This window comes from Lutra lutra, chromosome 8 (genome assembly GCF_902655055.1).
Source record: "Lutra lutra chromosome 8, mLutLut1.2, whole genome shotgun sequence".
Lineage (NCBI taxonomy): Eukaryota > Metazoa > Chordata > Mammalia > Carnivora > Mustelidae > Lutra > Lutra lutra.
In genome coordinates this window covers 38,407,186-38,420,513 of record NC_062285.1, presented here as the reverse complement: position 1 = coordinate 38,420,513, position 13,328 = coordinate 38,407,186, and the positions used below count along the sequence as shown (strand labels likewise).

The window sequence follows — 13,328 nt, the reverse complement described above, 5'->3', positions numbered from 1 at the left end:
AACTCCCTCCTGACTTTATACAATGGTCCCTTTTCTGGAAAAGGAGGCAAATGGGCTTTTTCATACGCCTCAGGAAAAATTCATGCTAACAGAACTTTCTCAGGGAGAGCCTCATCTTGCCCAGGCTCCCCTATGGCTCCGCCTCCCCAGGGGGGCCACCTCAGGGATTCAGAAAGTCAAGGAACAGTAGGCACCTTCACCATTTGATAAATTAGGGAATAGGCTCCAGAGATCTTGAGCTAAGAAGGAGAAACCCAACCAGCTGGTCCCAAGAAGTTTCCTCAGTCCTTTCAAGAAAATTGTCTAACGCCTCATGCTCATTCTGAGCCTCTCTTTACAATCTGATGGGAGTCTTCCAATGGGAATGCCATCTCCCTCCCTCCCTCATCCTCCCAGACCCTAGAAGAAACCGCAGACCTCTCCTGGGTCCCCGGCCTCATGAGGGTGCCTCTCAGAGGTAGTGTGCTGCAGTTAGAAGGTCATGAGATGGTCAGACAACCCCGGCACAGATCTTAGCTCTGCGCTGTGCCACTTGCTGTCTGACTCTGGGGAAGTGAATTAACTACTCTGAGTCTCCATTCACTCATCTGTGAAAGCAAGAAGGACTAATTGAGGCACTAGATATATAGAAAGGAAAGCACTTTGTAGAATAACAGCACTCAGATTTTTATTTTCTTTCAGTCTTGCCGAAGAGGTGTTCATTGTCTCATCTCACAGAGAAGAAAGGCTTTCTTTCCTCTCAGTCTAGGGTTCTCGTCCTCTAAAGCCCATGGGCCCTCAAGTCCACGGCCACTGAACCTTCAGAAAGCCCAGAATATAGCATCTAGTCTTTGCACAGGCACACAGAAGTGGCAGGATCTGTTTTCTAGGAGAACCAAAAAATCCTTTGGTTTTTGATCTATGAACTATGATCTTACCAACCTGTAGTCTGAGACCCAGAAACAGAATAAAAAGAGAGAGAGAGAGAAGAAAATGTCACCAACCTTAGTGCGGTTGCTGCCAGAGGTCCAGTGTGGGGGGTGGGGGGAGAAGAATGATCTAAGGGGGAAGGGGAAGGTGCTGGCTATTTAAAGTGTGGTTCCAACTCCTCTGCTGCACTTGTAATTCTAAACTTGGCCCAGCCCACATTCCGCCTCCTGCCTGCCCCCCTCCATGTTCCCTCCCCTGAGCACCAGACAACTCACAGCCTGGGGAGTGTGAGCACACCCTGGCAGGTCAGGCCAGTTGCTTGAGAGGCCGGGCAGCAGGCTGTCTTCCCCAGACCTCACAAGCTCTTCCCTCTGGCCACCTCGGGGTCTCCCTAGAGGGATTCCGCCTTCCACCCTTTCTCTGGCTCCAGCGCTCCTATACTCCCATCAGGAATAGGTGTTCCTTTGGTCAGGTGCCCAGTAAATTGAATGTGCATTTCCCTTAGCATTCTGCAGTTTATGATTTGGTGTGGACCGTGATTAAGAATAAAGATACTTGGGGGTGCCTGGGTGGCTCAGTGGGTTGAGCCTCTGCCTTCAGCTCAGGTAATGATCTCAGGGTCCTGGGATCCAGCCCCCCGCATCGGGATCTCTGCTCAGCAGTGAGCCTGCTTCCTCCCTCTCTCTCTGCCTGCCTCTCTGCCTACTTGTGATCTCTCTCTCTCTGTCAAATAAATAAAATCTTAAAAAAAAAAAAGAATAAAGATACATACGGGCACCTGAAATTAATGTCATGTTGTGAGTCAACTATAACTCAATAAAAAAATACATTAATGGAATGAAAAAAATATCAATTATCATTTTTGCAGGTTGTACCCTACTATTTATTTTTTACTTTTTGTTTTACTGGCAAAATTATAGGCATAAAATTCAATAAAGGGAGACTTTTGTCAGAAAAAAGGAATAAAAATATGTAGATTATAGAAATCTGAGAAGTCAGAAAAACTCCCTCAACACACACACACGCACAGGTGTGTGTTTTATTTATTTTTTTTTTTGAGAGTTTTTATTTTATTTATTTATTTATTTATTTATTTATTTATTTATTTGAGAGTGAGAGAGCAGGAGCTGCGGGGAGGAGCAGAGGGTGAAGCCAACTCCCCGCTGAGTAGGGAGCCCCACCAGTGGTCCAATGTGGAGCTGGGGCTGGGTCCCATGACCCTGAGATCATGACTCCAGCCCAAGTCAGAGGCTTCACCGACTGAGCCACCCTGGCCCTTGGTGAACGCGCATTTGCGCATTTATCTACATATGGGAAAGTCAAAACAATTAATACTAGTTCTATCTGGAGAGTAGGGTTGGGGCTCGGAAATGAAACATGAAGTAAGGGACATTTTTCACTTCTGTTTTCGATTTTGTGGATTGTTAAATAATGTGCTAGTTTTGATTTTTTTTTTTTTAATGATCTTTTAAACCAATAAAGAAAAGAAAGTGCCAAGCTTAAGCCCTAAACTCATCTTAAGCGGAAGAGCTGGCTGGGAAGAGGAGGCGGCCGCTGTCCAGTCCCCGGAGTTTCGCACTCCGCGTCAGGGCGGGAGCAGAGTGTGGCGGCAGAGCACCCGCCCAACACGGAATGCCCCCTGGGGTGCATGCTGGGCCCGGATACGCCCTGGGTGCCGAGGCCAGATGGTCCTGGGCTGAGTCCCCGCTCCATCACTTTCCGTGTTGTGGCCTTGTTGCTCAAAAACCTTGTTCTCAGGCGCCTGGGTGGCTCAGTGGGTTAAGCATCCGCCTTTGGCTCAGCTCACGATCCCAGGGTCCTGGGGTGCAGCCCCACCTCAGGTTCTCTGTGGAAAGTCTGCTTTCCCTCTCCCCGTCCCCCTGCTTTCCACTCCCACTCCCCCTGCTTGTGTTCCTGCTCTCACAGTCTCTCTGTCAAATAAATAAGTAAAATATTTTTAAAAAAAACTAACATTATAAAACAACAACACAACTTGCTTTTGAAAAATCTATAAAAAGGTGTGCCTCCTCCTTACCTTGCAGGGTTGAGTGAGGTCTCGGCAGGTAAAGAGCATATGTGAAGGGCCCAGTCCCTGGGTAGCAAGCCTTCGAATGGTAGCTGGTATTGATCCTTAGGAAATCATTCACAGTGAGCAGGGAAGGTTTCCTGAAGGGGATGAGATCCAGAGACCCCTGAGCAAAGCTGGGCTCAGGTCAGACAGTAAGAGTCTGGGCCTGGGGGCGGGGCTTGGGGTGGATGACTGAATGGGATACTCAAAGGTGCCTGGGAGTTTCTGGTACCTGGGTGGCTCAGTCGGTTTCAGCTCAGGTCATGATCCCAGAGTCATGGGATCGAACCCCACCCCTGGCTGCCAGCTCAGCTCTCTCTCTCTCTCTCAAATAAATAAATAAATCTGAAAAAAAAAAAAAAAAAAAAGCCCAGGGAACCTCACAAAGACAATGATTCCTGTGTTTCTGCTGCTCTTCTCTCCCCTTCTGACCATCCCTCCATCTTATTTAACTGTTAAACAAGAGACCAAAAGTGTTCTCCCAGAGAGGTTGCAAACTCATGCAAAAAACTCCATCTTCAAAGGTAATGCTGTTAACTTCTGTTTTTACTTATCATCAAGTGCTACTTACTAATGACCTATTAACTGAGCTGCTAATCATTAGAAACTCTAGTATTTGTGCTCTAAAATGACCAGGTAACTGGAGTGTACTGAACCTCAGATCGATATAGGAATAGTATTCTAAGTTAGGACGCCAGACAGCCATCAGCAGTGTTGCACAGCCCCTCCTATGACCTCTATGTGCAAAAACTAGGGTTCCCTGTTTCCAGGAAAGACTCCCAGTGACCAGGGCACCATCAGATCAGGCTGAGTTCCTTTAGCCTTGAATTAGAGTCATTTAGAGTTGCTGCCCTTGTACAAAGGAACGTTCAGTTTTGCTTGTTGATCCTGTTGTTTTTACATAACCACTTACATTTTACCTTTTTAAAAATATTTTATTTTTTAAGTAATCTGTACACCCACCGTGGGGCTCAAACTTATATCCCCGAGACAGAGCAGCTCACTCCACTGACTGAGCCAGCCGGGCACTCCTACGTATTATCATTTTGATTGTTTTGTTCCTCTCCAAATCTTTGTTATCCCCAATTTCTTTTTCTCCATAAAGTAGGAACTGGTGCTGTAAGTCTTCTGCCCTGTTTAGGTTGACCAATTTTTAAAACGTTTGAAAATCGCTGGTAAATGAGTGACAATTGCTCACAACTCCCTGTCTGGGGTTTAGCACAAATCAGGCAGGACTAGCCTTGCTTCTACTTCACTTCGCCATCAGCCTTTGCCCTCCTGGGTCAGGAAACCTGAAAATAGGGAACACTAGAGTCAGTTTTCAAGAGTTCTCACTCAAGAGGCGGTGTTGGTTCTAAGACTCGCTAGAGACTGTTAGGATAATGGAAGGATATGGTCCTCAAACAGAAATAGAGTGAACCATGGAGAAAGCGGGCCTGGCAGGTCTCGGTTTCTAGTCCGTTGACCCTGGCATATTTCAATGTCAATATGCTGTTATATACTCCCCCAGCAATTTTTTCTCTCTACTAGGAGTGGCACAAAGGTAAAAAATTTTCGAATGAGCATGATTCATTTCAAAAAGAATATTTCTGAGCAACACCAGTTTCAACATTGAAATGAGTTAATGAAGAAAGTGGAGAGAGATCTTTAAATGAACAGAAACTGGGGCACCTGGGTGGCTCAGTTGTTAAGCGTCTGCTTAACCCCAAGGTCCTGGGATGGAGCCCCGCATCGGGCTCCCTGCTCAGTGGGGAGTCCGCTTCTCCCTCTGCCACCACCCTTCTCGTGCTTTCGCTTGCTCCCTCTTCTCTCAAGTAAATAAATAAATAAAATCTTTTTAAAACAATTAATAGGCATAGTTCTCTTTAACCACAGGGGTGAGGAACCTATTGACCTTTTTGATCTCTTTTAAATTTCTGAAAGAGAAGAAAAGAACAAGAGGAGGGGCACCTGGGTGGCTCAGTGGGTTAAAGCCTCTGCCTTCGGCTCAGGTCATGATTCCAGGGTCCTGGGATTGAGCCCCGCATCAGACTCTCTGCTCAGCGGGGAGATTGCTTCCTCCTCTCTCTCTGCCTGCCTCTCTGCCTACTTGTGATTTCTGTCTGTCAAATAAATAAATAAAATATTTTAAAGAAAAGAACAAGTGGAATCAACTACACAAATTATAGTTTTGCTAAAACTGGAACAATTCAAGCCACAAAGTGAATTAGGATGGTACTGGATTTTAACCCAAAGAATGAAATATATTCACAAATCCATGCTAATAAAATAAATAAATAATCAAATAAGTGAATGGGAGGAAAAGGACAGCTCTTCTCTACAGTAGAATTCTAATTAACAAAAGTAGAAGGGAAGCAAGAAACAGAAACTCACCACTAGACAAACCCCACTGTAATCCTTGTTGGAGACAAGATCCACCGATGACTGCTAAAATGAATGGGTGAGAAGTTGACATAGTCTCGAAGCATCTCCTCCAAGATATTTATTAGCTACAAAGAGAGAGTCACTTCATGGTGGAGACGTCAGACAGAGACCACCATAACCAAGTGCCCCGGGCCAACATCTCTGGTAATAAGACATACCGCTATCCATATCACGAACCAAGGAAATGATGTACTAAGAAAAACACAACCACGCTCCTGCCAAAAATGCAGTTTTAGTCATGAGGAAACCTAAGACAAAGCCAGAGGGGGACACTGGACAAAATAACTGACAAGGAGACAGAGACTGTTTTAGGCCACAGGAGACCGAGGGGAAGTAACATTCACATATCCCCTGGGATCCTCCCAAGGGTCCTAGACTGGATGCTAGAACATAAAAGGGCCACTGACCAGTGTCAAAACCGGTGCCATGTACAGAAGGCCTTCAGGCTAATGGCGCTCCGCCCACGCTGGGTTCCTGTTCTGACAATCATGGTCTGGTTGGATAAGATGGTGACTTGGGGGGTGTACGGAAACTGTACTATTTTTGCAACATTTCCTTCAGTCTAAAATTAATTTAAAATAAAAAAGGCTTTTTTTTCCTGGTTTGCTCCCTGACCATTGCTGTCCAAGCACTGGATCCCGCTGGGGAAATCCCTGGGACCACAGGAGTCCTGAACACGCGGAAGTCCGTTCTCAGGTGCTGGGTTGGATTCCAGGGAGGATAGCCTGAACTCTCGAAGCCCAAGGTCTTAAAGAAATAAAACTTGGGATGAAGAATGTCAACATCAGTCGTCGCCGTTCTTCATTTTATTGGGCGCTTCCAACGTGCCAGGCACTGTGCTGAGGGCTACACGTGTGCCATCTAATTTTATCCTCAGAATAAACCCCTGAAACAGATGTAGATGCCACTTTTGGGCAAGAGGCTTGAATGATGGGAACCCCCACAGAGCCCCCAACCACTCTGGCTGAATACAGACAGGCCCATCAGGTGACCCACCTCAAGATACCCATAAGCCCCAGCTGACCAATGGGTTACTTACACCCGGACCAAAAAAGGAGAATTCCATATGTTCCCATACCTCCTCACCCTCTCCCCTTAAATTCAGCCCCAACCCGCTGCCTCGTACCACACCACCCCTCCTCTGGTATTCTGCCCTCAGCTCCCTTGCACTGTCTTCAATAAACCTTCAACTTCTTTGTTCTGCCTCCAGTGAATTCTCTCACCTCCCATGCTGCTGGCTTCCCCCCAAGCGGGTGCCCCCACATTTGGGGGCCCCCATCTGTTCAGGAGAGATAAAGAGATTGCTAGTATGACTTCTTAAAAACATGAGACCCAGTGGGGCGCCGCGGTGGCTCAGTTGTTAAGCCTCTGCCTTCCGCTCAGGTCGTGATCCCAGACCCAGATTCCTGGGATCGAGCCCCACATCAGGCTCTTTGCTCAGCAGAAAGCCTGCCTCTCCCTCTCCCACTCCCCCTGCTTGTGTTCCCTTTCTCACTGTTTCTCTCTGTCAAATAAATAAATAAAAACTTTAAAAAAGAGAGAGATGCAGTAAATTAGTTAATCAATTAATTAAATACCCAGAAAGGAGATGACTTTCTTAAGGTCATTTAACTAAAAATCGTTAGAGGCAGAATTTGAACTCGGGCTTGTGAGATTTCAAAGTCCACTACTTACAGCTACCAGGCTACACTTTAACTCCAGGAGGAAAAAAAAAGACAGGAAAAAGGCTACAGAGCACAGCTCTGGCTCTGTGTTTGTTTGGGCTATCGCTGGCCCAGGGGATTAAACAGAGTTCTCTTAGGAGAGAGGTGGATAATGAAATAACAAGAAAAAAATACTCCTTTCACCGAAAACTTCATCAGACCTGAACTATTTTAACAATCTAATTAGAGGCAAGTCTCCTATCCAGCTGTGTGTACAATCGTCCCCCACTGCTCTACCTTCCCGAGCAAAGAAGGAAAAATCGTAACTTTCTTCTTTAACTCCAGAAAATTGTTCTTTTCCAATCGTATCCAGTTTCTTCTGATCCCCGTTTCCCAGGTTTCTCATCGGACCCTCAGAATACACAGAGAGGAGAGTTTGCAACATTTAGGTAACTAGCCTCAGCAGGAAACTCCTGGCTGATGAACAGTGAGCGATAAGGGGCTCTGACTGAATGGAGGAATTCTCAACATAGCTTCGACACCCTCACACGATAGCCCAGAGCCACGGTGAGAGATTAGGGTAGAGGGACCACGTATAGAAAGAACAATTTCAACCTCTGTACAGTCTTTTATGCTGAACATTTTTCCACAGTACTGCAGGCGTTTATTTGTGATGGGCAAGGGCGTACATCAATGCCCTGATCACTTAGCCGATGGAATTGGAACTAGAGACGCGCCCATGATCTCACCTCTCACAGCTGAGGACTTTTTCTTCATCCAGAGAGGGAGAGGGAACCCAAAAGAGTTTGCTCTCAGAGGCCGTGGCCCCAGCTTCTCACATGCCCTTTCCCCTGTTCTCAAGCCTCCAAACAAGTAGCCCTACCCCAGCCTTCACTCTTGTTACATCTCACTCCAACTCCCTCCATTAAGAAAAAGGAAAAAGAAATTTCTAGAATAGGCTGACATCATTTGGCCATTTTCCTCTCAATTCTTCTAAGATTCAATATGTAAAATCTTCTGAATCAGAAATCACAAAGCATTACCAGAGAGTCTGGAGGAAAGCTTGCTTCCGTGGGCCTTGTATCAGCTAGGAAAGAAAGGATTAAGAGAGGATGACCTCCCTAAAGGGGTTTCTGCAAATCCTTCTTTGACACTAAGAACTCAACCACTCTAGGAGGTTGTCAGCTTGTTAGAATGTTTACCACTGTGGCCCACAGCCATGTGTGTGAGAATCTGGTCCATGCACTCCTGCCAACTTTGCTTCCCTCTCCTTTCAAACACGGTCCTCCCCTCCCATCAAATGCTTTTTCTCAAAATCTCGCCTGGTCTACTTTCCCACATTCACTCCAGATCCTACTTGCTCTTCAAGACCAGCTAAAATCCCACACTTTCCATGAAGTGTTCCTCAGAACTGGACTTCTGTCGCAGCCTATACCATTTAAAGATTTATATATTTGAGCGCGAGGAAGAGTGAGAGAGTGCGAGAAAGAGCACGAGTGGGAGGGGCAGAGGGAGAGCGGGAGTTCCAAGCAGACTCCCCACTGAGCGCAGAGCCTGATGCGGGGATGGCTCTCAAGATCCTGAGATGGGGACCTGAGCTGAAACCAAGAGTCAGACAGTTAACCGACTGCGCCCCCTAGGCGCCCCCAGCTGTCCGTACCATTTAATTCAACAATCCCTTGTGTGTGTGTTTCCTAATCAGTTTCAGCGCAAGAGTTTGTGAAGTCCTTAAGTGGGAAGAAGAACTTCTTTTTCTCTATTCTCAAAGAATACATAGTGTTAGGCACGCGGGAGGTTCTTGATGCCTACCTGCTGGCTGATCCACTTCAGGGAAGCAGGTTTGTAACTGGGAAAGGAGGCAACCGGAGGTGGATGGAGATTTCTTCCCAGGTGCACAGCCCGGGGTGTTTTTCAAGGCAAAGTTAATGCCATGAAAATCTGCAGTGTCTTTCCCACAGCAGATGTTCATGAGAGGTGGAAATCAGAAGGATGTGATCCTTCCCTAGAAAGTGATTCCCCCCGGAAAAAAAAAAAAGTGATTCCCAGCACTGACTGTACATCAGAATCACCCATAGGGCTATATGAATTTAAAGATAGCTATATTTAACTACATAGATATAGATAGATATATAGATATCAATCTATCTAGCTATATACACATATTATATATGTAATATACATATATACATAATATACATGTAATAATATACATATTATCTATAACATATATAAATTTATAGTCAGGGTCCCATCTAAGAGATTTTGATTTGTTCTTCTGAATGGGGTGCGTTCCAGATAGTTCTGTATTTTTAAAGCTGTACAATGTGATCCTATTGTGCACTGACCCTGATTCTCACAAAGATGATCTTGATTGAGAACTACCGCATCTGAAGAAGGCTACCCCATCAAAACCTACCTCTAAGGGATATAGAGACAGACAGGCAGACAGACAGATAGATGTAGATACAGACAGATTCCTGTGCAGCTGTATCTATACCTATCTATCTAGACCCCAAGAAGCTAAGCTACATATGCAAACCATTTCTAAATAGGAAGACCACACACTCAGAGTCCCCTCTCAAATCACATCAGTCTTAGCAGGTAAGGACCCATTATCTTCACTCTTAACCTTGTTTGCCCATTGGAATCACCTGGGAAACATTTTAAAAATTGCTGACGCTTGGTTCCCAACTCTAGATTCTCATTTCATTGTTCTGAAGTACAGCTTGGCCATTGACTTTTTTTTTTTTTTTTAGATTTTATTTATTTGAAAGAGAGTGAGAACTCAAGTGCACATGAGCAGGGGGAGGGGCAGAGAGAGAGAGGGAAAAGCAGGTTCCCCGCTGAGCAGGGATTCCGACTTAGGGCTCGGTCCCAGGACCTGAGATCACAACCTGAGCCAAAGTCAGACCCAACTGAGCCACCCAGTCACCCCTTGGCCATTGACTTTTTTTTTCTTTAAAGCTCCCCGGATGATTTTTTTTTTTTAAGATTTATTTATTTATTTATTTGACAGATCACAAGTAGGCAGAGAGGTAGGCAGAGAGAGAGAGGGAAGCAGGCTCCCTGCTGAGCAGAGAGCCTGATGTGGGGCTTGATCCCAGGACCCTGGGATCATGACCTGAGCCGAAGGCAGAGGCTTTAACCCACTGAGCCACCCAGGCGCCCTCCCCGGATGATTCTAATGGGCAGCACAAGCTGAAAACCTCTGTAGCCAAAATCCTCTCGCTGCAGCGATCTTATTTCTCATTCCACCCTCAAGAAAGATGTTCTGCAGCTGGCCTTATATTTGAAATCTTTTTGAAAGCCACCCTCAGCCCTTTCTTCTCCAAGATAAATAACCCCAAATCCTTTCATCTTTTCCAAGAGCTCTCCTTCCTTACTCCACCCACTGTTTTCACTGCTGTCCTCTGGAAGCTCTCCAGGCTCATAACATCTCTGTGAAGCTGAAGTGCCCCAAGTGTCCCCGTGATTCCACCATGCCTATCGCCATTGACCCATTCGGGTTGTGTTTGCGTCAACAGTGGCTCAGTTCTTGGTTTCCACCAAACGAGAAATCCAGCAATGGAGGAACTCCACATACACACCCGCAAACTGAGGAGCAGAAGCCCAAAGAAGTGACTGTTGAAATCAGGTGGTAAGTCCTACCAGGTGACCAATGGCAGGTGCATTAAGGAGGCAAAAGGAAAGGCCATAAAGGCAGAAGGAGGGAAGAGCAAATTTCAGTGCGATGGAAGAAATGGATAACCTGGAAGGCAGAAGTCCAAGACCTCTGCAAAGCAGAGGAGACACAGATATAGCTATGGAAAAACACAGCTTAACAGAGAAACACCTTCAAACCTGGCGATTTCGTGTGAACTCAAGCCAGCATCTCCTTCTCCCTCCACCTGTCCATTCATCATCCCCCATAGTCTCAACACACCGCACAAACCAGACAAAGCTTTGCTTGGTAAACAAATATTTATTGTACAATGGTGCTTAATTAGTAATATTAGAAAAAATAAGGTGGAACTAGGCTGTTTATACATAATATTTCCCCGACACATTTTTCATGCAAGCATTAGCCATGTTTTAGAACTGTTTAGAGCATGTTTAGAAATGATTTAGATGCTATTGTATTAGCACTAGAAGCATGGAAAAGTTGACATTTGGATGCCTGGAAATGTTAGGGCTATGTCATTCTCAGACATGATTTAGGATATATGTATATATGTGTACGTATGCATAGAACTTAAAGCAGAATATTAAGTATATCCCAGAAAAGAACTGCAAAACAACACAGAAAGCCAGCACTGACTCATGCCCTTGCTGAGATATAAAAAGGAATCACCCATCAGTAGCACAGATGGAAATCTTACTACCTTCAAAAGAAATTACTATTAATTTACAAACTTGGGATGAGAACTTTTAAAAGTCTGAATTCTTCTTCTAGTCCCTTGTCTCTTATCTTTTATTACCACACTTCAAGAAGCCAGTTTACAAGAAACTCCCAACTAAACCATCCCTAGGAACAAAATAGAAACTCTCAGGGTATTTAGGAAAGATAGGAGTGTAATTACAATGATGAGGGAATCCTCACATTTCCATATTTGTGAATGAAAATTAGGAATGGAAAGTACAGCAATTATTGCTCACAGCCTCCGAAAGCACAAAGCTACAGAAGACAAGAAAATGCATGGAGAGGAGGCAAATTTGCAAAGACTCTTAGCTATGCATCCTGTGAATCTTATGAATTAAGAAATCCAAGGAGATTTGACTCCTTCCTCCAGAATTACAGCTTAAAGATTTAAAAAAAATGCTTTCCGTAGACATTAAAAAGGATAGGAACAATCTGGAATGTGTTCAGAAGAGAACTACCAGGAGGGTCAAGGAACTCAGAACACATAGGAATAGATGTGATGTGATCTGGAGATTTTTACTGCTCTAAGAAGCAGAAAAGATTTGTTCCACTGAATGCAGGAGGAGATTGGCCAAAGGGTAATTATAATTACTTCAAATTGCAGCAGTCTTATAGAAGTTAAGCCCAAGTGAAAAAACTACTGCTTTTCTTTCTCATGAACATTAGAAAAACAAAGCCATTATGCTTTTCTTTTTCAATCTAACTTGAATAGGAAAGTACGGAAACTGTGAATTTTGCTAAGCCTAAGGAAGTCAGTTTCTTTTCTCAGGCATGTCAGTCTTAAGCTGATGCAGCGAATTACTCACCCTCACTGTGTGTGTGTGTGTGTGTGTGTGTGTGTGTGTGTGAGAGAGAGAGAGAGACAGATGTAAGGTGCCCCCCACACAATCACTGCCTCTCCCCTTGAGCAGGAGCTGGACCTCTTAGTTCTAACCAACAGATCACAGCAAAGGTGACGGGACATATGTGATTAGGTGTACATGATTACATAAGACTAACATCTGCGGGGTGCCTGTGTGACTCAGATGGTTAAGCATCTGCCTTCAGCTCGGGTCATGATCCCAGGGTCCTGGGACTGAGTCCCACATGAGGCTCCCTGCTCAGGAGGGAGCCCGTTTCTCCTTCTGCCTGCTTGTGCTCTCTCTCTCTCTCTCTGACAAATAAATAAATAATTAAAAGAAAGAAAAGAAATGCAAAGCCAATGCTCAAGTACTTTGAAGAGTGAATGAGTATGCAGTAAGAAACTTAAGAAATGTAGTTGACAGAGGAATAATCTAAAGAAATTTGTCATTTCTCACACCAATTAATTCAGGATGGAACAAAAATTTAGTATAGACAATAAAACTAGAAATGTAGTAAGCAAAATCACAGAGGTATTTTTATTATCTTGTAGAAGTCATTCTAAGCATGTCAGGAAAACCAGGAATTATAAAACTAAAGAAGTTTACATCATAAAATAATAACTTTTATAAAGTAAAAAATAGTAAGACTAAAAGACTAATAACAAAGTCATCAAAAATTTGCAACACAAGACAAAGAAATAGTGTCCTCAATATACATAACTCTTAAAAATCCTTAAGATTCCATATGATGCAAAACTATACAGCCATTAAAAAGAATACAAATCTGGGGGTGCCTGGGTGGCTCCGTGAGTTAAGCCTCTGCCTTCAGTTCAGGTCGTGATCTCAGGGTCCTGGGATCGAGCCCCACATTGGGCTCTCTGCTCGGCGGGGAGCCTGCTTCCTCCTCTCTCTCTGCCTGCCTCTCTGCCTACTTGTGATCTCTCTCTCTCTGTGTCAAATAAATAAATAAAAAATCTTAAAAAAAAAAAGAATACAAATCTGTATTTTAGTCTTATACGAATGCTCTTATTATTAAGTAAAAG

General features: G+C 44.5%; 1 protein-coding gene across 3 annotated transcripts in view; it reads right to left on the bottom strand.

The window, feature by feature from the left end:
- The window catches only part of SLC6A13 (solute carrier family 6 member 13), a 39,956-nt gene extending 36,886 nt beyond the window's left edge, over nt 1–3,070 (bottom strand). For 2 of the 3 annotated variants that reach the window (XM_047743022.1, XM_047743026.1), the window contains exon 1: nt 984–1,077. The gene's annotated coding sequence lies outside the window, so the exon portion shown is untranslated. Of the gene's footprint in view, nt 1–983; nt 1,078–2,944 lie in introns of those variants that run through there. The other variant, XM_047743027.1, reaches the window with a different exon arrangement.
- Between the last annotated feature and the right edge of the window lie 10,258 nt (nt 3,071–13,328).